Raw genomic sequence first — 23,061 nt, forward strand, 5'->3', positions numbered from 1 at the left:
TTCCCAGCCAGTGCAGTAGAATTCTGCCTGAAAAATGACATTTAGAATAATGTATCTAAATCATTCCAAGATTTCAACATGACCATAAGCGGCCATTTTTAAATCCCCTGCCCACATTGGAGTTCTATGAGCATTGGTGGTTCAATGGTAGAATTCTCGCTTGCCATGCGAGAGATCTGGGTCCGATTCCCAGCCAGTGCAGTAGAATTCTGCCTGAAAAATGACATTTACAATATTGTAATTAAATCATTCCAAAATTTCAACTTGACCATAAGCGGCCATTTTTAAATCCCCTTCCCACATTGGAGTTCTATGAGCATTGGTGGTTCAATGGTAGAATTCTCGCTTGCCATGCGAGAGATCTGGGTCCGATTCCCAGCCAGTGCAGTAGAATTCTGCCTGAAAAATGACATTTAGAATAATGTATCTAAATCATTCCAAGATTTCAACATGACCATAAGCGGCCATTTTTAAATCCCCTGCCCACATTGGAGTTCTATGAGCATTGGTGGTTCAATGGTAGAATTCTCGCTTGCCATGCGAGAGATCTGGGTCCGATTCCCAGCCAGTGCAGTAGAATTCTGCCTGAAAAATGACATTTAGAATAATGTATCTAAATCATTCCAAGATTTCAACACGACCATAAGCGGCCATTTTTAAATCCCCTGCCCACATTGGAGTTCAATGAGCATTGGTGGTTCAATGGTAGAATTCTCGCTTCCCATGCGAGAGATCTGGGTCCGATTCCCAGCCAGTGCAGTAGAATTCTGCCCAAAGAATGACATTTAGAATATTTTATTTAGATCATTCCAAAATGTCAACATGACCATAGGTGGCCATTTTTAAATCCCCTGCCTACAATATTGTTGTAGGAGCATTGGTGGTTCAATGGTAGAATTCTCTCTTGCAATGCGCGAGATCTGGGTCCGATTCCCAGCCAGTGCAGTAGAATTCTGCCCAAAGAATGACATTTAGAATATTTTATTTAGATCATTCCAAAATGTCAACATGACCATAGGTGGCCATTTTTAAATCCCCTGCCTACAATTTTGTTGTATGGGCATTGGTGGTTCAATGGTAGAATTCTCGCTTGCCATGCGAGAGATCTGGGTCCGATTCCCAGCCAGTGCAGTAGAATTCTGCCTGAAAAATGACATTTACAATATTGTAATTAAATCATTCCAAAATTTCAACTCTACCATAAGCGGCCATTTTTAACTCCCCTTCCCACATTGGAGTTCTATGAGCATTGGTGATTCAATGGTAGAATTCTCTCTTGCAATGCGAGAGATCTGGGTCCGATTCCCAGCCAGTGCAGTAGAATTCTGCCCAAAGAATGACATTTAGAATATTTTATTTAGATCATTCCAAAATGTCAACATGACCATAGGTGGCCATTTTTAAATCCCCTGCCTACAATTTTGTTGTATGGGCATTGGTGGTTCAATGGTAGAATTCTCGCTTGCCATGCGAGAGATCTGGGTCCGATTCCCAGCCAGTGCAGTAGAATTCTGCCCAAAGAATGACATTTAGAATATTTTATTTAGATCATTCCAAAATGTCAACATGACCATAGGTGGCCATTTTCAAATCCCCTGCCCAGATTGGAAATCTATGAGCGTTGGTGGTTCAATGGTAGAATTCATGCTTCCCATGCGAGAGATCTGTGTCCGATTCCCAGCCAGTGCAGTAGAATTCTGTCTGAAAAATGACATTTAGAATAATGTAATTAAATCATTCCTAAATTTCAACTTGACCATAAGCGGCCATTTTTAAATCCCCTGCCCACATTGGAGTTCTATGAGCATTGGTGGTTCAATGGTAGAATTCTCGCTTGCCATGCGAGAGATCTGGGTCCGATTCCCAGCCAGTGCAGTAGAATTCTGCCTGAAAAATGACATTTACAATAATGTATCTAAATCATTCCAAGATTTCAACATGACCATAAGCGGCCATTTTTAAATCCCCTGCCCACATTGGAGTTCTATGAGCATTGGTGGTTCAATGGTAGAATTCTCGCTTGCCATTCGAGAGATCTGGGTCCGATTCCCAGCCAGTGCAGTAGAATTCTGCCTGAAAAATGACATTTAGAATAATGTATCTAAATCATTCCAAGATTTCAACACGACCATAAGCGGCCATTTTTAAATCCCCTGCCCACATTGGAGTTCAATGAGCATTGGTGGTTCAATGGTAGAATTCTCGCTTCCCATGCGAGAGATCTGGGTCCGATTCCCAGCCAGTGCAGTAGAATTCTGCCCAAAGAATGACATTTAGAATATTTTATTTAGATCATTCCAAAATGTCAACATGACCATAGGTGGCCATTTTTAAATCCCCTGCCTACAATATTGTTGTATGAGCATTGGTGGTTCAATGGTAGAATTCTCTCTTGCAATGCGAGAGATCTGGGTCCGATTCCCAGCCAGTGCAGTAGAATTCTGCCCAAAGAATGACATTTAGAATATTTTATTTAGATCATTCCAAAATGTCAACATGACCATAGGTGGCCATTTTTAAATCCCCTGCCTACAATTTTGTTGTATGGGCATTGGTGGTTCAATGGTAGAATTCTCGCTTGCCATGCGAGAGATCTGGGTCCGATTCCCAGCCAGTGCAGTAGAATTCTGCCTGAAAAATGACATTTACAATATTGTAATTAAATCATTCCAAAATTTCAACTCTACCATAAGCGGCCATTTTTAACTCCCCTTCCCACATTGGAGTTCTATGAGCATTGGTGATTCAATGGTAGAATTCTCTCTTGCAATGCGAGAGATCTGGGTCCGATTCCCAGCCAGTGCAGTAGAATTCTGCCCAAAGAATGACATTTAGAATATTTTATTTAGATCATTCCAAAATGTCAACATGACCATAGGTGGCCATTTTTAAATCCCCTGCCTACAATTTTGTTGTATGGGCATTGGTGGTTCAATGGTAGAATTCTCGCTTGCCATGCGAGAGATCTGGGTCCGATTCCCAGCCAGTGCAGTAGAATTCTGCCCAAAGAATGACATTTAGAATATTTTATTTAGATCATTCCAAAATGTCAACATGACCATAGGTGGCCATTTTCAAATCCCCTGCCCAGATTGGAAATCTATGAGCGTTGGTGGTTCAATGGTAGAATTCATGCTTCCCATGCGAGAGATCTGTGTCCGATTCCCAGCCAGTGCAGTAGAATTCTGTCTGAAAAATGACATTTAGAATAATGTAATTAAATCATTCCTAAATTTCAACTTGACCATAAGCGGCCATTTTTAAATCCCCTGCCCACATTGGAGTTCTATGAGCATTGGTGGTTCAATGGTAGAATTCTCGCTTGCCATGCGAGAGATCTGGGTCCGATTCCCAGCCAGTGCAGTAGAATTCTGCCCAAAGAATGACATTTAGAATATTTTATTTAGATCATTCCAAAATGTCAACATGACCATAGGTGGCCATTTTCAAATCCCCTGCCCAGATTGGAAATCTATGAGCGTTGGTGGTTCAATGGTAGAATTCATGCTTCCCATGCGAGAGATCTGTGTCCGATTCCCAGCCAGTGCAGTAGAATTCTGTCTGAAAAATGACATTTAGAATAATGTAATTAAATCATTCCTAAATTTCAACTTGACCATAAGCGGCCATTTTTAAATCCCCTGCCCACATTGGAGTTCTATGAGCATTGGTGGTTCAATGGTAGAATTCTCGCTTGCCATGCGAGAGATCTGGGTCCGATTCCCAGCCAGTGCAGTAGAATTCTGCCTGAAAAATGACATTTACAAAATTGTAATTAAATCATTCCAAAATTTCAACATGACCATAAGCGGCCATTTTTAAATCCCCTGCCCACATTGGAGTTCTATGAGCATTGGTGGTTCAATGGTAGAATTCTCGCTTGCCATGCGAGAGATCTGGGTCCGATTCCCAGCCAGTGCAGTAGAATTCTGCCTGAAAAATGACATTTAGAATAATGTATCTAAATCATTCCAAGATTTCAACACGACCATAAGCGGCCATTTTTAAATCCCCTGCCCACATTGGAGTTCAATGAGCATTGGTGGTTCAATGGTAGAATTCTCGCTTCCCATGCGAGAGATCTGGGTACGATTCCCAGCCAGTGCAGTAGAATTCTGCCCAAAGAATGACATTTAGAATATTTTATTTAGATCATTCCAAAATGTCAACATGACCATAGGTGGCCATTTTTAAATCCCCTGCCTACAATATTGTTGTATGAGCATTGGTGGTTCAATGGTAGAATTCTCTCTTGCAATGCGAGAGATCTGGGTCCGATTCCCAGCCAGTGCAGTAGAATTCTGCCCAAAGAATGACATTTAGAATATTTTATTTAGATCATTCCAAAATGTCAACATGACCATAGGTGGCCATTTTTAAATCCCCTGCCTACAATTTTGTTGTATGGGCATTGGTGGTTCAATGGTAGAATTCTCGCTTGCCATGCGAGAGATCTGGGTCCGATTCCCAGCCAGTGCAGTAGAATTCTGCCTGAAAAATGACATTTACAATATTGTAATTAAATCATTCCAAAATTTCAACTCTACCATAAGCGGCCATTTTTAACTCCCCTTCCCACATTGGAGTTCTATGAGCATTGGTGATTCAATGGTAGAATTCTCTCTTGCAATGCGAGAGATCTGGGTCCGATTCCCAGCCAGTGCAGTAGAATTCTGCCCAAAGAATGACATTTAGAATATTTTATTTAGATCATTCCAAAATGTCAACATGACCATAGGTGGCCATTTTTAAATCCCCTGCCTACAATTTTGTTGTATGGGCATTGGTGGTTCAATGGTAGAATTCTCGCTTGCCATGCGAGAGATCTGGGTCCGATTCCCAGCCAGTGCAGTAGAATTCTGCCTGAAAAATGACATTTACAATATTGTAATTAAATCATTCCAAAATTTCAACTCTACCATAAGCGGCCATTTTTAACTCCCCTTCCCACATTGGAGTTCTATGAGCATTGGTGATTCAATGGTAGAATTCTCGCTTGCCATGCGAGAGATCTGGGTCCTATTCCCACCCAGTGCAGTAGAATTCTGCCTGAAAAATGACATTTAGAATATTGTAATTAAATCATTCCAAAATTTCAACATGACCATAAGCGGCCATTTTTAAATCCCCTTCCCACATTGGAGTTCTATGAGCATTGGTGATTCAATGGTAGAATTCTCGCTTGCCATGCGAGAGATCTGGGTCCGATTCCCAGCCAGTGCAGTAGAATTCTCCCCAAAGAATGACATTTACAATATTTTATTGTAAAATATATATGTATATATATATATATGTAAAATATTTATATATGTATATATATATGTATATATATATGTAAAGTATTTTATTGTAAAATATTGTAAATGTTAAATGTCATTCTTTGGGCAGAATTCTACTGCACTGGCTGGGAATCAGACCCAGATCCCTCGCATGGCAAGCGAGAATTCTACCATTGAACCACCAATGCTCATAGAACTCCAACGTGGGCAGGGGATTTAAAAATGACCGCCTATGGTCGAGTTGAAAGTTTGGAATGACCATTGAACAACCAATGCTCATAGAACTCCATCGTGGGCAGGGGATTTAAAAATGGCCGCCTATGGTCAAGTTGAAATTTTGGAATGATTTAAATACATTATTCTAAATGTCATTTTTCAGGCAGAATTCTACTGCACTGGCTGGGAATCGGACCCAGATCCCTCGCATGGGAAGCGAGAATTCTACCAATGAACCACCAATGCTCATACAACAATATTGTAGGTAGGGGATTTAAAAATGGCCACCTGTTGTCAAGTTGAAATTTTGAAATGATTTAAATATATTATTCTAAGTGTCATTTTTCAGGCAGAATTCTACTGCACTGGCCGGGAATCGGACCCAGATCCCTCGCATGGGAAGCGAGAATTCTACCAATGAACCACCAATGCTCATACAACAATATTGTAGGTAGGGGATTTAAAAATGGCCACCTGTTGTCAAGTTGAAATTTTGAAATGATTTAAATATATTATTCTAAGTGTCATTTTTCAGGCAGAATTCTACTGCACTGGCTGGGAATTGGACCCAGATCTCTCGCATGGCAAGCGAGAATTCTACCATTGAACCAACAATGCTCATAGAACAATAATGTAGGCAGGGGATTTAAAAATGGCCACATATGGTCATGTTGACATTTTGGAACTGTGTGAACCCTATGCAGGCTTAGCCTACACCACCTAACACAGTGGCGCCACTGGGTGGAGTTGAACCCCAGGCATCTGTCTGGGAGGCGAGAGTGCTAACCACTACACCACTGTACCGTGTCAACTGCTACCGTTAGAATGTCTTCTGACTCCAATTTAGAAAAAATTCAGATTTTTATTCAAAAGTACGTTTTTTCACCGTCGTCCCCTTTCATATGACTAAAGATAGAATTTCATGACTTTTTGCAAAATATTTGGGGATTCTTTTCAGACGCGGAAGTTTTAAAAAACTTTTTTCCATTACTTTTTACAAGTATGGAGTGAACCCTATGCAGGCTTAGCCTACACCACCTAACACAGAGGCGCCACTGGGTGGAGTTGAACCCGAGGCATCTGTCTAGGAGGCGAGAGTGCTAACCACTACACCACTGTACCGTGTCAACTGCTGCCATTAGAATATCTAATTACTCCAATTTAGAAAAAATTCAGATTTTTATTCAAAAGTACGTTTTCTCACCGGTGTCCCCCTTCATATGACTACAGATAGAATTTCATGACTTTTTGCAAAATATTTTGGCAGTCTTTTCAGACGCGGAAGTTTAAAAAAAGTTTTTTCCATTACTTTTACAAGTATGGAGTGAACCCTATGCAGGCTTAGCCTACACCACCTAACACAGAGGCGCCACTGGGTGGAGTTGAACCCGAGGCATCTTTCTGGGAGGCGAGAGTGCTAACCACTACACCACTGTACCACTGTACCGTGTCAACTGCTGCCATTAGAATGTCGAATTACTCCAATTTAGAAAAAATTCAGATTTTTATTCAAAAGTACGTTTTCTCACCGGCGTCCCCTTTCATGTGACTAAAGATAGAATTTCATGACCTTTTGCAAAATATTTTGGCATTCTTTTCAGACACGGAAGTTTAAAAAAACTTTTTTCCATTACTTTTACAAGTATGGAGTGAATCCCATGCAGGCTTAGCGTACAACACCTAACACAGAGGCACCACTGGGTGGAGTTGAACCCGAGGCATCTGTCTGGGAGGCGAGAGTGCTAATCACTACACCACTGTACCTTGTCAACTGCTGCCGTTAGAATGTCTTATGACTCCAATTTAGAAAAAATTCGGATTTTTATTCAAAAGTAGGTTTTCTCACCATCGTACACTTTCATATGACTAAAGATAGAATTTCATGACTTTTTGCAAAATATTTGGGGATTCTTTTCAGATGCGAGAGTTTTAAAAAACTTCTTTCCATTACTTTTACAAGTATGGAGTGAATCCCATGCAGGCTTAGCCTACAACACCTAACACAGAGGCACCACTGGGTGGAGTTGAACCCGAGGCATCTGTCTGGGAGGCGAGAGTGCTAACCGCTACACCACTGTACCGTGTCAACTGCTGCCATTAGAATGTCTAATTACTCCAATTTAGAAAAAATTCAGATTTTTACTCAAAAGTACGTTTTCTCACCGGCGTCCCCTTTCATATGACTAAAGATAGAATTTCATGACTTTTTGCAAAATATTTGGGCATTCTTTTCAGACGCAGAAGTTTAAATAAAGTTTTTTCCATTACTTTTACAAGTATGGAGTGAACCCCATGCAGGTTTAGCCTACACCACCTAATTCAGTGGCGCCACTGGGTGGAGTTGAACCCGAGGCATCTGTCTGGGAGGCGAGAGTGCTAACCACTACACCACTGTACCGTGTCAACTGCTGCCATTAGAATGTCTTATGACTCCAATTTAGTAAAAAATCAGATTTTTATTCAAAAGTACGTTTTCTCACCGGCGTCCCCCTTCATATGACTAAAAAAAGAATTTCATAACTTTTTGCCGAATATTTTGGCATTCTTTTCAGACGCGGAAGTTTTAAAAAACTTCTTTCCATTACTTTTACAAGTATGGAGTGAATCCCATGCAGGCTTAGCCTACACCACCTAACACAGAGGCACCACTGGGTGGAGTTGAACCCGAGGCATCTGTCTGGGAGGCGAGAGTGCTAACCACTACACCAATGTACCGTGTGAACTGCTGCCGTTAGAATGTTTTATGACTCCAATTTAGAAAAAAATCGGATTTTTATTCAAAAGTAGGTTTTCTCACCATCGTAAACTTTCATATGACTAAAGATAGAATTTAATAACTTTTTGCAAAATATTTGGGGATTCTTTTCAGACGCGGAAGTTTTAAAAAACTTTTTTCCATTACTTTTAAAAGTATCGAGTGATTCCCATGCAGGCTTAGCCTACACCACCTAACACAGAGGCACCACTGGGTGGAATTGAACCCGAGGCATCTGTCTAGGAGGCGAGAGTGCTAACCACTACACCACTGTACCGTGTCAACTGCTGCCATTATAATGTCTAATTATTCCAATTTAGAAAAAATTCAGATTTTTATTCAAAAGTACGTTTTCTCACCGGCGTCCCCCTTCATATGACTAAAGATAGAATTTCATAACTTTTTGCAAAATATTTTGGCATTCTTTTCAGATGCGGAAGTTTTAAAAATCTTTTTTCCATTACTTTTACAAGTATGGAGTGATTCCCATGCAGGCTTAGCCTACACCACCTAACACAGAGGCTTCACTGGTTGGAGTTGAACCCGAGGCATCTGTCTGGGAGGCGAGAGTGCTAACCACTACACCACTGTACCGTGTCAACTGCTCCCATTAGAATGTCTTATGACTCCAATTTAGAAAAAATTCAGATTTTTATTCAATGTGCATTTTCTCACCGGCGTCCCCTTTCATATGACTAAAGATAGAATTTCATAACTTTTTCCAAAATATTTTGGCATTCTTTTCAGACGCAGAAGTTGTAAAAATCTTTTTTCCATTACTTTTACAAGTATGGAGTGAATCCCATGCAGGCTTAGCCTACACCACCTAACACAGAGGCACCACTGGGTGGAGTTGAACCCGAGGCATCTGTCTGGGAGGCGAGAGTGCTAACCACTACACCACTGTACCGTGTCAACTGCTGCCATTAGAATGTCTAATAACTCCAATTTAGAAAAAAATCAGATTTTTATTCAAAAGTAGGTTTTCTCACCATTGTACACTTTCATATGACTAAAGATAGAATTTCATGACTTTTTGCAAAATATTTGGGGATTCTTTTCAGATGCGAGAGTTTTAAAAAACTTTTTTCCATTACTTTTACAAGTATGGAGTGAATCCCATGCAGGCTTAGCCTACAACACCTAACACAGAGGCACCACTGGGTGGAGTTGAACCTGAGGCATCTGTCTGGGAGGCGAGAGTGCTAACCGCTACACCACTGTACCGTGTCAACTGCTGCCATTAGAATGTCTAATTACTCCAATTTAGAAAAAATTCTGATTTTTACTTAAAAGTACGTTTTCTCACCGGCGTCCCCTTTCATATGACTAAAGATAGAATTTCATGACTTTTTGCAAAATATTTGGGCATTCTTTTCAGACGCAGAAGTTTAAATAAAGTTTTTTCCATTACTTTTACAAGTATGGAGTGAACCCCATGCAGGTTTACCCTACACCACCTAATTCAGTGGCGCCACTGGGTGGAGTTGAACCCGAGGCATCTGTCTGGAAGGCGAGAGTGCTAACCACTACACAACTGCTGCCATTAGAATGTCTAATTACTTCAATTTAGTAAAAAATCAGATTTTTATTCAAAAGTACGTTTTCTCACCGGCGTCCCCCTTCATATGACTAAAGATAGAATTTCATAACTTTTTCCAAAATATTTTGGCATTCTTTTCAGACGCAGAAGTTTTAAAAATCTTTTTTCCATTACTTTTACAAGTATGGAGTGAATCCCATGCAGGCTTAGCCTACACCACCTAACACAGAGGCACCACTGGGTGGAGTTGAACCCGAGGCATCTGTCTGGGAGGCGAGAGTGCTAACCACTACACCACTGTACCGTGTCAACTGCTGCCATTAGAATGTCTAATTACTCCAGTTTAGAAAAAATTCAGATTTTTACTCAAAAGTACGTTTTCTCACCGGCATCCCCTTTCATATGACTAAAGATAGAATTTCATGACTTTTTGCAAAATATTTGGGCATTCTTTTCAGACGCAGAAGTTTTAAAAAACTTTTTTCCATTACTTTTACAAGTATGGAGTGAATCCCATGCAGGCTTAGCCTACACCACCTAACACAGAGGCACCACTGGGTGGAGTTGAACCCGAGGCATCTGTCTGGGAGGCGAGAGTGCTAACCACTACACCACTGTACCGTGGCAACTGCTGCCATTAGAATGTCTTATGACTCCAATTTAGAAAAAATTCAGATTTTTACTCAAAAGTACGTTTTCTCACCGGCGTCCCCTTTCATATGACTAAAGATAGAATTTCATGACTTTTTGCAAAATATTTGGGCATTCTTTTCAGACGCAGAAGTTTAAATAAAGTTTTTTCCATTACTTTTACAAGTATGGAGTGAACCCCATGCAGGTTTAGCCTACACCACCTAATTCAGTGGCGCCACTGGGTGGAGTTGAACCCGAGGCATCTGTCTGGAAGGCGAGAGTGCTAACCACTACACCACTGTACCGTGTCAACTGCTGCCATTAGAATGTCTAATAACTCCAATTTAGAAAAAAATCAGATTTTTATTCAAAAGTACGTTTTCTCACCCGCGTCCCCCTTCATATGACTAAAGATAGAATTTCATAACTTTTTGCAAAATATTTTGGCATTCTTTTCAGACGCGGAAGTTTAAAAAAAGTTTTTCCATTACTTTTACAAGGATGGAGTGAATCCCATGCAGGCTTAGCCTACAACACCTAACACAGAGGCACCACTGGGTGGAGTTGAACCTGAGGCCTCTGTGTGGGACGCAAGAGTGCTAACCACTACATCACTGTACCGTGTCAACTGCTGCCATTATAATGTCTAATTATTCCAATTTAGAAAAAATTCAGATTTTTATTCAAAAGTACGTTTTCTCACCGGTGTCCCCCTTCATATGACTAAAGATAGAATTTCATAACTTTTTGCAAAATATTTTGGCATTCTTTTCAGATGCGGAAGTTTTAAAAATCTTTTTTCCATTACTTTTACAAGTATGGAGTGATTCCCATGCAGGCTTAGCCTACACCACCTAACACAGAGGCTTCACTGGTTGGAGTTGAACCCGAGGCATCTGTCTGGGAGGCGAGAGTGCTAACCACTACACCACTGTACCGTGTCAACTGCTGCCATTAGAATGTCTTATGACTCCAATTTAGAAAAAATTCAGATTTTTATTCAATATGCATTTTCTCACCGGCGTCCCCTTTCATATGACTAAAGATAGAATTTCATAACTTTTTCCAAAATATTTTGGCATTCTTTTCAGACGCAGAAAATTTAAAAATCTTTTTTCCATTACTTTTACAAGTATGGAGTGATTCCCATGCAGGTTTAGCCTACACCACCTAACACAGAGGCTTCACTGGTTGGAGTTGAACCCGAGGCATCTGTCTGGGAGGCGAGAGTGCTAACCACTACACCACTGTACCGTGTCAACTGCTGCCATTAGAATGTCTTATGACTCCAATTTAGAAAAAAATCAGATTTTTATTCAATGTGCATTTTCTCACCGGCGTCCCCTTTCATATGACTAAAGATAGAATTTCATAACTTTTTCCAAAATATTTTGGCATTCTTTTCAGACGCAGAAGTTTTAAAAATCTTTTTTCCATTACTTTTACAAGTATGGAGTGAACCCCATGCAGGTTTAGCCTACACCACCTAATTCAGTGGCGCCACTGGGTGGAGTTGAACCCGAGGCATCTGTCTGGGAGGCGAGAGTGCTAACCACTACACCACTGTACCGTGTCAACTGCTGCCATTAGAATGTCTAATTACTCCAGTTTAGAAAAAATTCAGATTTTTACTCAAAAGTACGTTTTCTCACCGGCATCCCCTTTCATATGACTAAAGATAGAATTTCATGACTTTTTGCAAAATATTTGGGCATTCTTTTCAGACGCAGAAGTTTAAATAAAGTTTTTTCCATTACTTTTACAAGTATGGAGTGAACCCCATGCAGGTTTAGCCTACACCACCTAATTCAGTGGCGCCACTGGGTGGAGTTGAACCCGAGGCATCTGTCTGGAAGGCGAGAGTGCTAACCACTACACAACTGCTGCCATTAGAATGTCTAATTACTTCAATTCAGAAAAAATTCAGATTTTTATTCAAAAGTACGTTTTCTCACCGGCGTCCCCCTTCATATGACTAAAGATAGAATTTCATGACTTTTTGCAAAATATTTGGGGATTCTTTTCAGATGCGGAAGTTTTAAAAAACGTCTTTCCATTACTTTTACAAGTATGGAGTGAATCCCATGCAGGCTTAGCCTACACCACCTAACACAGAGGCACCACTGGGTGGAGTTGAACCCGAGGCATCTGTCTGGGAGGCGAGAGTGCTAACCACTACACCACTGTACCGTGTCAACTGCTGCCATTAGAATGTCTTATGACTCCAATTTAGAAAAAATTCAGATTTTTACTCAAAAGTACGTTTTCTCACCGGCGTCCCCTTTCATATGACTAAAGATAGAATTTCATGACTTTTTGCAAAATATTTGGGCATTCTTTTCAGACGCAGAAGTTTAAATAAAGTTTTTTCCATTACTTTTACAAGTATGGAGTGAACCCCATGCAGGTTTAGCCTACACCACCTAATTCAGTGGCGCCACTGGGTGGAGTTGAACCCGAGGCATCTGTCTGGAAGGCGAGAGTGCTAACCACTACACAACTGCTGCCATTAGAATGTCTAATTACTTCAATTCAGAAAAAATTCAGATTTTTATTCAAAAGTACGTTTTCTCACCGGCGTCCCCCTTCATATGACTAAAGATAGAATTTCATGACTTTTTGCAAAATATTTGGGGATTCTTTTCAGACGCGGAAGTTTTAAAAAACTTCTTTCCATTACTTTTACAAGTATGGAGTGAATCCCATGCAGGCTTAGCCTACAACACCTAACACAGAGGCACCACTGGGTGGAGTTGAACCCGAGGCATCTGTCTGGGAGGCGAGAGTGCTAACCGCTACACCACTGTACCGTGTCAACTGCTGCCATTAGAATGTCTAATTACTCCAATTTAGAAAAAATTCAGATTTTTACTCAAAAGTACGTTTTCTCACCGGCGTCCCCTTTCATATGACTAAAGATAGAATTTCATGACTTTTTGCAAAATATTTGGGCATTCTTTTCAGACGCAGAAGTTTAAATAAAGTTTTTTCCATTACTTTTACAAGTATGGAGTGAACCCCATGCAGGTTTAGCCTACACCACCTAATTCAGTGGCGCCACTGGGTGGAGTTGAACCCGAGGCATCTGTCTGGGAGGCGAGAGTGCTAACCACTACACCACTGTACCGTGTCAACTGCTGCCATTAGAATGTCTTATGACTCCAATTTAGTAAAAAATCAGATTTTTATTCAAAAGTACGTTTTCTCACCGGCGTCCCCCTTCATATGACTAAAAAAAGAATTTCATAACTTTTTGCCGAATATTTTGGCATTCTTTTCAGACGCGGAAGTTTTAAAAAACTTCTTTCCATTACTTTTACAAGTATGGAGTGAATCCCATGCAGGCTTAGCCTACACCACCTAACACAGAGGCACCACTGGGTGGAGTTGAACCCGAGGCATCTGTCTGGGAGGCGAGAGTGCTAACCACTACACCAATGTACCGTGTGAACTGCTGCCGTTAGAATGTTTTATGACTCCAATTTAGAAAAAAATCGGATTTTTATTCAAAAGTAGGTTTTCTCACCATCGTAAACTTTCATATGACTAAAGATAGAATTTAATAACTTTTTGCAAAATATTTGGGGATTCTTTTCAGACGCGGAAGTTTTAAAAAACTTTTTTCCATTACTTTTAAAAGTATCGAGTGATTCCCATGCAGGCTTAGCCTACACCACCTAACACAGAGGCACCACTGGGTGGAATTGAACCCGAGGCATCTGTCTAGGAGGCGAGAGTGCTAACCACTACACCACTGTACCGTGTCAACTGCTGCCATTATAATGTCTAATTATTCCAATTTAGAAAAAATTCAGATTTTTATTCAAAAGTACGTTTTCTCACCGGCGTCCCCCTTCATATGACTAAAGATAGAATTTCATAACTTTTTGCAAAATATTTTGGCATTCTTTTCAGATGCGGAAGTTTTAAAAATCTTTTTTCCATTACTTTTACAAGTATGGAGTGATTCCCATGCAGGCTTAGCCTACACCACCTAACACAGAGGCTTCACTGGTTGGAGTTGAACCCGAGGCATCTGTCTGGGAGGCGAGAGTGCTAACCACTACACCACTGTACCGTGTCAACTGCTCCCATTAGAATGTCTTATGACTCCAATTTAGAAAAAATTCAGATTTTTATTCAATGTGCATTTTCTCACCGGCGTCCCCTTTCATATGACTAAAGATAGAATTTCATAACTTTTTCCAAAATATTTTGGCATTCTTTTCAGACGCAGAAGTTGTAAAAATCTTTTTTCCATTACTTTTACAAGTATGGAGTGAATCCCATGCAGGCTTAGCCTACACCACCTAATTCAGTGGCGCCACTGGGTGGAGTTGAACCCGAGGCATCTGTCTGGAAGGCGAGAGTGCTAACCACTACACAACTGCTGCCATTAGAATGTCTAATTACTTCAATTTAGTAAAAAATCAGATTTTTATTCAAAAGTACGTTTTCTCACCGGCGTCCCCCTTCATATGACTAAAGATAGAATTTCATAACTTTTTCCAAAATATTTTGGCATTCTTTTCAGACGCAGAAGTTTTAAAAATCTTTTTTCCATTACTTTTACAAGTATGGAGTGAATCCCATGCAGGCTTAGCCTACACCACCTAACACAGAGGCACCACTGGGTGGAGTTGAACCCGAGGCATCTGTCTGGGAGGCGAGAGTGCTAACCACTACACCACTGTACCGTGTCAACTGCTGCCATTAGAATGTCTAATTACTCCAGTTTAGAAAAAATTCAGATTTTTACTCAAAAGTACGTTTTCTCACCGGCATCCCCTTTCATATGACTAAAGATAGAATTTCATGACTTTTTGCAAAATATTTGGGCATTCTTTTCAGACGCAGAAGTTTTAAAAAACTTTTTTCCATTACTTTTACAAGTATGGAGTGAATCCCATGCAGGCTTAGCCTACACCACCTAACACAGAGGCACCACTGGGTGGAGTTGAACCCGAGGCATCTGTCTGGGAGGCGAGAGTGCTAACCACTACACCACTGTACCGTGGCAACTGCTGCCATTAGAATGTCTTATGACTCCAATTTAGAAAAAATTCAGATTTTTACTCAAAAGTATGTTTTCTCACCGGCGTCCCCTTTCATATGACTAAAGATAGAATTTCATGACTTTTTGCAAAATATTTGGGCATTCTTTTCAGACGCAGAAGTTTAAATAAAGTTTTTTCCATTACTTTTACAAGTATGGAGTGAACCCCATGCAGGTTTAGCCTACACCACCTAATTCAGTGGCGCCACTGGGTGGAGTTGAACCCGAGGCATCTGTCTGGAAGGCGAGAGTGCTAACCACTACACCACTGTACCGTGTCAACTGCTGCCATTAGAATGTCTAATAACTCCAATTTAGAAAAAAATCAGATTTTTATTCAAAAGTACGTTTTCTCACCCGCGTCCCCCTTCATATGACTAAAGATAGAATTTCATAACTTTTTGCAAAATATTTTGGCATTCTTTTCAGACGCGGAAGTTTAAAAAAAGTTTTTCCATTACTTTTACAAGGATGGAGTGAATCCCATGCAGGCTTAGCCTACAACACCTAACACAGAGGCACCACTGGGTGGAGTTGAACCTGAGGCCTCTGTGTGGGACGCAAGAGTGCTAACCACTACATCACTGTACCGTGTCAACTGCTGCCATTATAATGTCTAATTATTCCAATTTAGAAAAAATTCAGATTTTTATTCAAAAGTACGTTTTCTCACCGGTGTCCCCCTTCATATGACTAAAGATAGAATTTCATAACTTTTTGCAAAATATTTTGGCATTCTTTTCAGATGCGGAAGTTTTAAAAATCTTTTTTCCATTACTTTTACAAGTATGGAGTGATTCCCATGCAGGCTTAGCCTACACCACCTAACACAGAGGCTTCACTGGTTGGAGTTGAACCCGAGGCATCTGTCTGGGAGGCGAGAGTGCTAACCACTACACCACTGTACCGTGTCAACTGCTGCCATTAGAATGTCTTATGACTCCAATTTAGAAAAAATTCAGATTTTTATTCAATGTGCATTTTCTCACCGGCGTCCCCTTTCATATGACTAAAGATAGAATTTCATAACTTTTTCCAAAATATTTTGGCATTCTTTTCAGACGCAGAAGTTTAAATAAAGTTTTTTCCATTACTTTTACAAGTATGGAGTGAACCCCATGCAGGTTTAGCCTACACCACCTAATTCAGTGGCGCCACTGGGTGGAGTTGAACCCGAGGCATCTGTCTGGAAGGCGAGAGTGCTAACCACTACACAACTGCTGCCATTAGAATGTCTAATTACTTCAATTTAGTAAAAAATCAGATTTTTATTCAAAAGTACGTTTTCTCACCGGCGTCCCCCTTCATATGACTAAAGATAGAATTTCATAACTTTTTGCAAAATATTTTGGCATTCTTTTCAGACGCAGAAAATTTAAAAATCTTTTTTCCATTACTTTTACAAGTATGGAGTGATTCCCATGCAGGTTTAGCCTACACCACCTAACACAGAGGCTTCACTGGTTGGAGTTGAACCCGAGGCATCTGTCTGGGAGGCGAGAGTGCTAACCACTACACCACTGTACCGTGTCAACTGCTGCCATTAGAATGTCTTATGACTCCAATTTAGAAAAAAATCAGATTTTTATTCAATGTGCATTTTCTCACCGGCGTCCCCTTTCATATGACTAAAGATAGAATTTCATAACTTTTTCCAAAATATTTTGGCATTCTTTTCAGACGCAGAAGTTTTAAAAATCTTTTTTCCATTACTTTTACAAGTATGGAGTGAACCCCATGCAGGTTTAGCCTACACCACCTAATTCAGTGGCGCCACTGGGTGGAGTTGAACCCGAGGCATCTGTCTGGGAGGCGAGAGTGCTAACCACTACACCACTGTACCGTGTCAACTGCTGCCATTAGAATGTCTAATTACTCCAGTTTAGAAAAAATTCAGATTTTTACTCAAAAGTACGTTTTCTCACCGGCATCCCCTTTCATATGACTAAAGATAGAATTTCATGACTTTTTGCAAAATATTTGGGCATTCTTTTCAGACGCAGAAGTTTAAATAAAGTTTTTTCCATTACTTTTACAAGTATGGAGTGAACCCCATGCAGGTTTAGCCTACACCACCTAATTCAGTGGCGCCACTGGGTGGAGTTGAACCCGAGGCATCTGTCTGGAAGGCGAGAGTGCTAACCACTACACAACTGCTGCCATTAGAATGTCTAATTACTTCAATTCAGAAAAAATTCAGATTTTTATTCAAAAGTACGTTTTCTCACCGGCGTCCCCCTTCATATGACTAAAGATAGAATTTCATGACTTTTTGCAAAATATTTGGGGATTCTTTTCAGATGCGGAAGTTTTAAAAAACGTCTTTCCATTACTTTTACAAGTATGGAGTGAATCCCATGCAGGCTTAGCCTACACCACCTAACACAGAGGCACCACTGGGTGGAGTTGAACCCGAGGCATCTGTCTGGGAGGCGAGAGTGCTAACCACTACACCACTGTACCGTGTCAACTGCTGCCATTAGAATGTCTTATGACTCCAATTTAGAAAAAATTCAGATTTTTACTCAAAAGTACGTTTTCTCACCGGCGTCCCCTTTCATATGACTAAAGATAGAATTTCATGACTTTTTGCAAAATATTTGGGCATTCTTTTCAGACGCAGAAGTTTAAATAAAGTTTTTTCCATTACTTTTACAAGTATGGAGTGAACCCCATGCAGGTTTAGCCTACACCACCTAATTCAGTGGCGCCACTGGGTGGAGTTGAACCCGAGGCATCTGTCTGGAAGGCGAGAGTGCTAACCACTACACAACTGCTGCCATTAGAATGTCTAATTACTTCAATTCAGAAAAAATTCAGATTTTTATTCAAAAGTACGTTTTCTCACCGGCGTCCCCCTTCATATGACTAAAGATAGAATTTCATGACTTTTTGCAAAATATTTGGGGATTCTTTTCAGACGCGGAAGTTTTAAAAAACTTCTTTCCATTACTTTTACAAGTATGGAGTGAATCCCATGCAGGCTTAGCCTACACCGCCTAACACAAAGGCACCACTGGGTGGAGTTGAACCCGAGGCATCTGTCTGGGAGGCGAGAGTGCTAACCACTACACCACTGTACCGTGTCAACTGCTGCCATTAGAATGTCTAATAACTCCAATTTAGAAAAAAATCAGATTTTTATTCAAAAGTACGTTTTCTCACCGGTGTCCCCCTTCATATGACTAAAGATAGAATTTCATAACTTTTTGCAAAATATTTTGGCATTCTTTTCAGATGCGGAAGTTTTAAAAATCTTTTTTCCATTACTTTTACAAGTATGGAGTGATTCCCATGCAGGCTTAGCCTACACCACCTAACACAGAGGCTTCACTGGTTGGAGTTGTACCCGAGGCATCTGTCTGGGAGGCGAGAGTGCTAACCACTACCCCACTGTACCGTGTCAACTGCTGCCATTAGAATGTCTTATGACTCCAATTTAGAAAAAATTCAGATTTTTATTCAATGTGCATTTTCTCACCGGCGTCCCCTTTCATATGACTAAAGATAGAATTTCATAACTTTTTCCAAAATATTTTGGTATTCTTTTCAGACGCAGAAGTTTTAAAAATCTTTTTTCCATTACTTTTACAAGTATGGAGTGAATCCCATGCAGGCTTAGCCTACACCACCTAACACAGAGGCACCACTGGGTGGAGTTGAACCCGAGGCATCTGTCTGGGAGGCGAGAGTGCTAAACACTACACCACTGTACCGTGTCAACTGCTGCCATTAGAATGTCTAATAACTCCAATTTAGAAAAAAATCAGATTTTTATTCAAAAGTACGTTTTCTCACCAGCGTCCCCCTTCATATGACTAAAGATAGAATTTCATGACTTTGTGCAAAATATTTGGGGATTCTTTTTAGATGCGGAAGTTTTAAAAAACTTTTTTCCATTACTTTTACAAGTATGGAGTGAATCCCATTTAGGCTTAGCCTACACCACCTAACACAGAGGCACCGCTGGGTGGAGTTGAACCCGAGGCATCTGTCTGGGAGGCGAGAGTGCTAACCACTACACCACTGTACCGTGTCAACTGCTACCATTATAATGTCTAATTATTCCAATTTAGAAAAAATTCAGATTTTTATTCAAAAGTACGTTTTCTCACCGCCGTCCCCCTTCATATGACTAAAGATAGAATTTCATGACTTTTTGCAAAATATTTGGGGATTCTTTTCAGATGCGGAAGTTTTAAAAAACTTTTTTCCATTACTTTTACAAGTATGGAGTGAATCCCATGCAGGCTTAGCCTACACCACCTAACACAGAGGCACCACTGGGTGGAGTTGAACCCGAGGCATCTGTCTGGAAGGCGAGAGTGCTAACCACTACACCACTGTACCGTGTCAACTGCAGCCATTAGAATGTCTTATGACTCCAATTTAGAAAAAATTCAGATTTTTATTCAAAAGTAGGTTTTCACACCGGCGTCCCCCTTCATATGACTAAAGATAGAATTTCATGACTTTTTGCAAAATATTTGGGGATTCTTTTCAGATGCTGAAATTTTAAAAAACTTTTTTCCATTACTTTTACAAGTATGGAGTGAATCCCATACAGGCTTAGCCTACACCACCTAACACAGAGGCACCACTGGGTGAAGTTGAACCCGAGGCATCTCCCTGGGAGGCGGGAGTGCTAACCACTACACCACTGTACCGTGTCAACTGCTGCCCTTAGAATGTCTAATTACTCCAATTTAGAAAAAAATTCAGATTTTTATTCAAAAGTACGTTTTCTCACCGGTGTCCCCCTTCATATGACTAAAGATAGAATTTCATGACTTTTTGCAAAATATTTGGGGATTCTTTTCAGATGCGGAAGTTTTAAAAAACTTTTTTCCATTACTTTTACAAGTATGGAGTGAATCCCATGCAGGCTTAGCCTACACCACCTAACACAGAGGCACCACTGGGTGGAGTTGAACCCGAGGCATCTGTCTGGAAGGCGAGAGTGCTAACCACTACACCACTGTACCGTGTCAACTGCAGCCATTAGAATGTCTTATGACTCCAATTTAGAAAAAATTCAGATTTTTATTCAAAAGTAGGTTTTCACACCGGCGTCCCCCTTCATATGACTAAAGATAGAATTTCATGACTTTTTGCAAAATATTTGGGGATTCTTTTCAGATGCTGAAATTTTAAAAAACTTTTTTCCATTACTTTTACAAGTATGGAGTGAATCCCATGCAGGCTTAGCCTACACCACCTAACACAGAGGCACCACTGGGTGAAGTTGAACCCGAGGCATCTCCCTGGGAGGCGGGAGTGCTAACCACTACACCACTGTACCGTGTCAACTGCTGCCCTTAGAATGTCTAATTACTCCAATTTAGAAAAAAATTCAGATTTTTATACAAAAGTACGTTTTCTCACCGGTGTCCCCCTTCATATGACTAAAGATAGAATTTCATGACTTTTTGCAAAATATTTTTTGGGATTCTTTTCAGATGCGGAAGTTTTAAAAAACTTTTTTCCATTACTTTTACAAGTATGGATTGAATCCCATGCAGGCTTAGCCTACACCACCTAACGCAGAGGCACCACTGGGTGGAGTTGAACCCGAGGCATCTGTCTGGGAGGCGAGAGTGCTAACCACTACACCACTGTACAATGTCACCTGGCGTTAGAATGTCTTATGACTCCAATTTAGAAAAAATTCGGATTTTTATTCAAAAGTACGTTTTCTCAGCATCGTGCCCCTTCATATGACTAAAGATAGAATTTCATGACTCTTTGCAAAATATTTGGGGATTCTTTTCAGATGCGGAAGTTTTAAAAAACTTTTTTCCATTACTTTTACAATTATGGAGTGAATCCCATGCAGGCTTAGCCTACACCACCTAACACAGAGGCACCACTGGGTGGAGTTGAACCCGAGGCATCTGTCTGGGAGGCGAGAGTGCTAACCACTACACCACTGTACCGTGTCAACTGCTGCCATTAGAATGTCTAATTACTCCAATTTAGAAAAAATTCAGATTTTTATTCAAAAGTACGTTTTCTCACCGGCGTCCCCCTTCATATGACTAAAGATAGAATTTCATAACTTTTTGCATAATATTTTGGCATTCTTTTCAGACGCGGAAGTTTAAAAAAAGTTTTTCCATTACTTTTACAAGTATGGAGTGAACCCTATGCAGGCTTAGCCTACACCACCTAACACAGAGGCGCAACTGGGTGGAGTTGAACCCGAGGCATCTGTCTGGAAGGCGAGAGTGCTAACCACTACACCACTGTACCGTGTCAACTGCAGCCATTAGAATGTCTTATGACTCCAATTTAGAAAAAATTCAGATTTTTATTCAAAAGTAGGTTTTCACACCGGCGTCCCCCTTCATATGACTAAAGATAGAATTTCATGACTTTTTGCAAAATATTTGGGGATTCTTTTCAGATGCTGAAATTTTAAAAAACTTTTTTCCATTACTTTTACAAGTATGGAGTGAATCCCATGCAGGCTTAGCCTACACCACCTAACACAGAGGCACCACTGGGTGAAGTTGAACCCGAGGCATCTCCCTGGGAGGCGGGAGTGCTAACCACTACACCACTGTACCGTGTCAACTGCTGCCCTTAGAATGTCTAATTACTCCAATTTAGAAAAAAATTCAGATTTTTATTCAAAAGTACGTTTTCTCACCGGTGTCCCCCTTCATATGACTAAAGATAGAATTTCATGACTTTTTGCAAAATATTTTTTGGGATTCTTTTCAGATGCGGAAGTTTTAAAAAACTTTTTTCCATTACTTTTACAAGTATGGAGTGAATCCCATGCAGGCTTAGCCTACACCACCTAACGCAGAGGCACCACTGGGTGGAGTTGAACCCGAGGCATCTGTCTGGGAGGCGAGAGTGCTAACCACTACACCACTGTACAATGTCACCTGGCGTTAGAATGTCTTATGACTCCAATTTAGAAAAAATTCGGATTTTTATTCAAAAGTACGTTTTCTCAGCATCGTGCCCCTTCATATGACTAAAGATAGAATTTCATGACTCTTTGCAAAATATTTGGGGATTCTTTTCAGATGCGGAAGTTTTAAAAAACTTTTTTCCATTACTTTTACAATTATGGAGTGAATCCCATGCAGGCTTAGCCTACACCACCTAACACAGAGGCACCACTGGGTGGAGTTGAACCCGAGGCATCTGTCTGGGAGGCGAGAGTGCTAACCACTACACCACTGTACCGTGTCAACTGCTGCCATTAGAATGTCTAATTACTCCAATTTAGAAAAAATTCAGATTTTTATTCAAAAGTACGTTTTCTCACCGGCGTCCCCCTTCATATGACTAAAGATAGAATTTCATAACTTTTTGCATAATATTTTGGCATTCTTTTCAGACGCGGAAGTTTAAAAAAAGTTTTTCCATTACTTTTACAAGTATGGAGTGAACCCTATGCAGGCTTAGCCTACACCACCTAACACAGAGGCGCAACTGGGTGGAGTTGAACCCGAGGCATCTGTCTGGAAGGCGAGAGTGCTAACCACTACACCACTGTACCGTGTCAACTGCTGCCATTAGAATGTCTAATTACTCCAATTTAGAAAAAATTCAGATTTTT

At 40.5% G+C, this 23,061-nt stretch overlaps 20 non-coding genes across 20 annotated transcripts; 18 read left to right on the forward strand and 2 right to left on the reverse strand.

Annotated features, from left to right (window-relative positions):
* Positions 1–130: 130 nt before the first annotated feature.
* Positions 131–201, forward strand: trnag-gcc (transfer RNA glycine (anticodon GCC)). Its single transcript has one exon. It is a non-coding gene; the product is annotated as a tRNA-Gly (tRNA).
* A 115-nt stretch (positions 202–316) lies between these two features.
* On the forward strand, positions 317–387 carry trnag-gcc (transfer RNA glycine (anticodon GCC)). The gene has a single exon. It is a non-coding gene; the product is annotated as a tRNA-Gly (tRNA).
* A 115-nt stretch (positions 388–502) lies between these two features.
* trnag-gcc (transfer RNA glycine (anticodon GCC)) lies at positions 503–573 on the forward strand. The gene has a single exon. It is a non-coding gene; the product is annotated as a tRNA-Gly (tRNA).
* A 115-nt stretch (positions 574–688) lies between these two features.
* Positions 689–759, forward strand: trnag-ccc (transfer RNA glycine (anticodon CCC)). Its single transcript has one exon. It is a non-coding gene; the product is annotated as a tRNA-Gly (tRNA).
* A 301-nt stretch (positions 760–1,060) lies between these two features.
* On the forward strand, positions 1,061–1,131 carry trnag-gcc (transfer RNA glycine (anticodon GCC)). The gene has a single exon. It is a non-coding gene; the product is annotated as a tRNA-Gly (tRNA).
* A 301-nt stretch (positions 1,132–1,432) lies between these two features.
* On the forward strand, positions 1,433–1,503 carry trnag-gcc (transfer RNA glycine (anticodon GCC)). The gene has a single exon. It is a non-coding gene; the product is annotated as a tRNA-Gly (tRNA).
* A 301-nt stretch (positions 1,504–1,804) lies between these two features.
* On the forward strand, positions 1,805–1,875 carry trnag-gcc (transfer RNA glycine (anticodon GCC)). Its single transcript has one exon. It is a non-coding gene; the product is annotated as a tRNA-Gly (tRNA).
* A 301-nt stretch (positions 1,876–2,176) lies between these two features.
* trnag-ccc (transfer RNA glycine (anticodon CCC)) lies at positions 2,177–2,247 on the forward strand. Its single transcript has one exon. It is a non-coding gene; the product is annotated as a tRNA-Gly (tRNA).
* Positions 2,248–2,362: 115 nt separating this feature from the next.
* Positions 2,363–2,433, forward strand: trnac-gca (transfer RNA cysteine (anticodon GCA)). Its single transcript has one exon. It is a non-coding gene; the product is annotated as a tRNA-Cys (tRNA).
* Positions 2,434–2,548: 115 nt separating this feature from the next.
* On the forward strand, positions 2,549–2,619 carry trnag-gcc (transfer RNA glycine (anticodon GCC)). The gene has a single exon. It is a non-coding gene; the product is annotated as a tRNA-Gly (tRNA).
* Positions 2,620–2,920: 301 nt separating this feature from the next.
* Positions 2,921–2,991, forward strand: trnag-gcc (transfer RNA glycine (anticodon GCC)). Its single transcript has one exon. It is a non-coding gene; the product is annotated as a tRNA-Gly (tRNA).
* A 301-nt stretch (positions 2,992–3,292) lies between these two features.
* Positions 3,293–3,363, forward strand: trnag-gcc (transfer RNA glycine (anticodon GCC)). The gene has a single exon. It is a non-coding gene; the product is annotated as a tRNA-Gly (tRNA).
* Positions 3,364–3,664: 301 nt separating this feature from the next.
* Positions 3,665–3,735, forward strand: trnag-gcc (transfer RNA glycine (anticodon GCC)). Its single transcript has one exon. It is a non-coding gene; the product is annotated as a tRNA-Gly (tRNA).
* Positions 3,736–3,850: 115 nt separating this feature from the next.
* trnag-gcc (transfer RNA glycine (anticodon GCC)) lies at positions 3,851–3,921 on the forward strand. Its single transcript has one exon. It is a non-coding gene; the product is annotated as a tRNA-Gly (tRNA).
* A 115-nt stretch (positions 3,922–4,036) lies between these two features.
* trnag-ccc (transfer RNA glycine (anticodon CCC)) lies at positions 4,037–4,107 on the forward strand. The gene has a single exon. It is a non-coding gene; the product is annotated as a tRNA-Gly (tRNA).
* A 115-nt stretch (positions 4,108–4,222) lies between these two features.
* trnac-gca (transfer RNA cysteine (anticodon GCA)) lies at positions 4,223–4,293 on the forward strand. The gene has a single exon. It is a non-coding gene; the product is annotated as a tRNA-Cys (tRNA).
* A 115-nt stretch (positions 4,294–4,408) lies between these two features.
* On the forward strand, positions 4,409–4,479 carry trnag-gcc (transfer RNA glycine (anticodon GCC)). Its single transcript has one exon. It is a non-coding gene; the product is annotated as a tRNA-Gly (tRNA).
* Positions 4,480–4,780: 301 nt separating this feature from the next.
* Positions 4,781–4,851, forward strand: trnag-gcc (transfer RNA glycine (anticodon GCC)). Its single transcript has one exon. It is a non-coding gene; the product is annotated as a tRNA-Gly (tRNA).
* Positions 4,852–5,670: 819 nt separating this feature from the next.
* trnag-ccc (transfer RNA glycine (anticodon CCC)) lies at positions 5,671–5,741 on the reverse strand. Its single transcript has one exon. It is a non-coding gene; the product is annotated as a tRNA-Gly (tRNA).
* A 115-nt stretch (positions 5,742–5,856) lies between these two features.
* On the reverse strand, positions 5,857–5,927 carry trnag-ccc (transfer RNA glycine (anticodon CCC)). Its single transcript has one exon. It is a non-coding gene; the product is annotated as a tRNA-Gly (tRNA).
* Between the last annotated feature and the right edge of the window lie 17,134 nt (positions 5,928–23,061).

The sequence above is a fragment of the Gasterosteus aculeatus genome, unplaced genomic scaffold, assembly GCF_964276395.1.
Source record: "Gasterosteus aculeatus unplaced genomic scaffold, fGasAcu3.hap1.1 HAP1_SCAFFOLD_24, whole genome shotgun sequence".
In the NCBI taxonomy this organism is placed as follows: Eukaryota; Metazoa; Chordata; class Actinopteri; order Perciformes; family Gasterosteidae; genus Gasterosteus; species Gasterosteus aculeatus.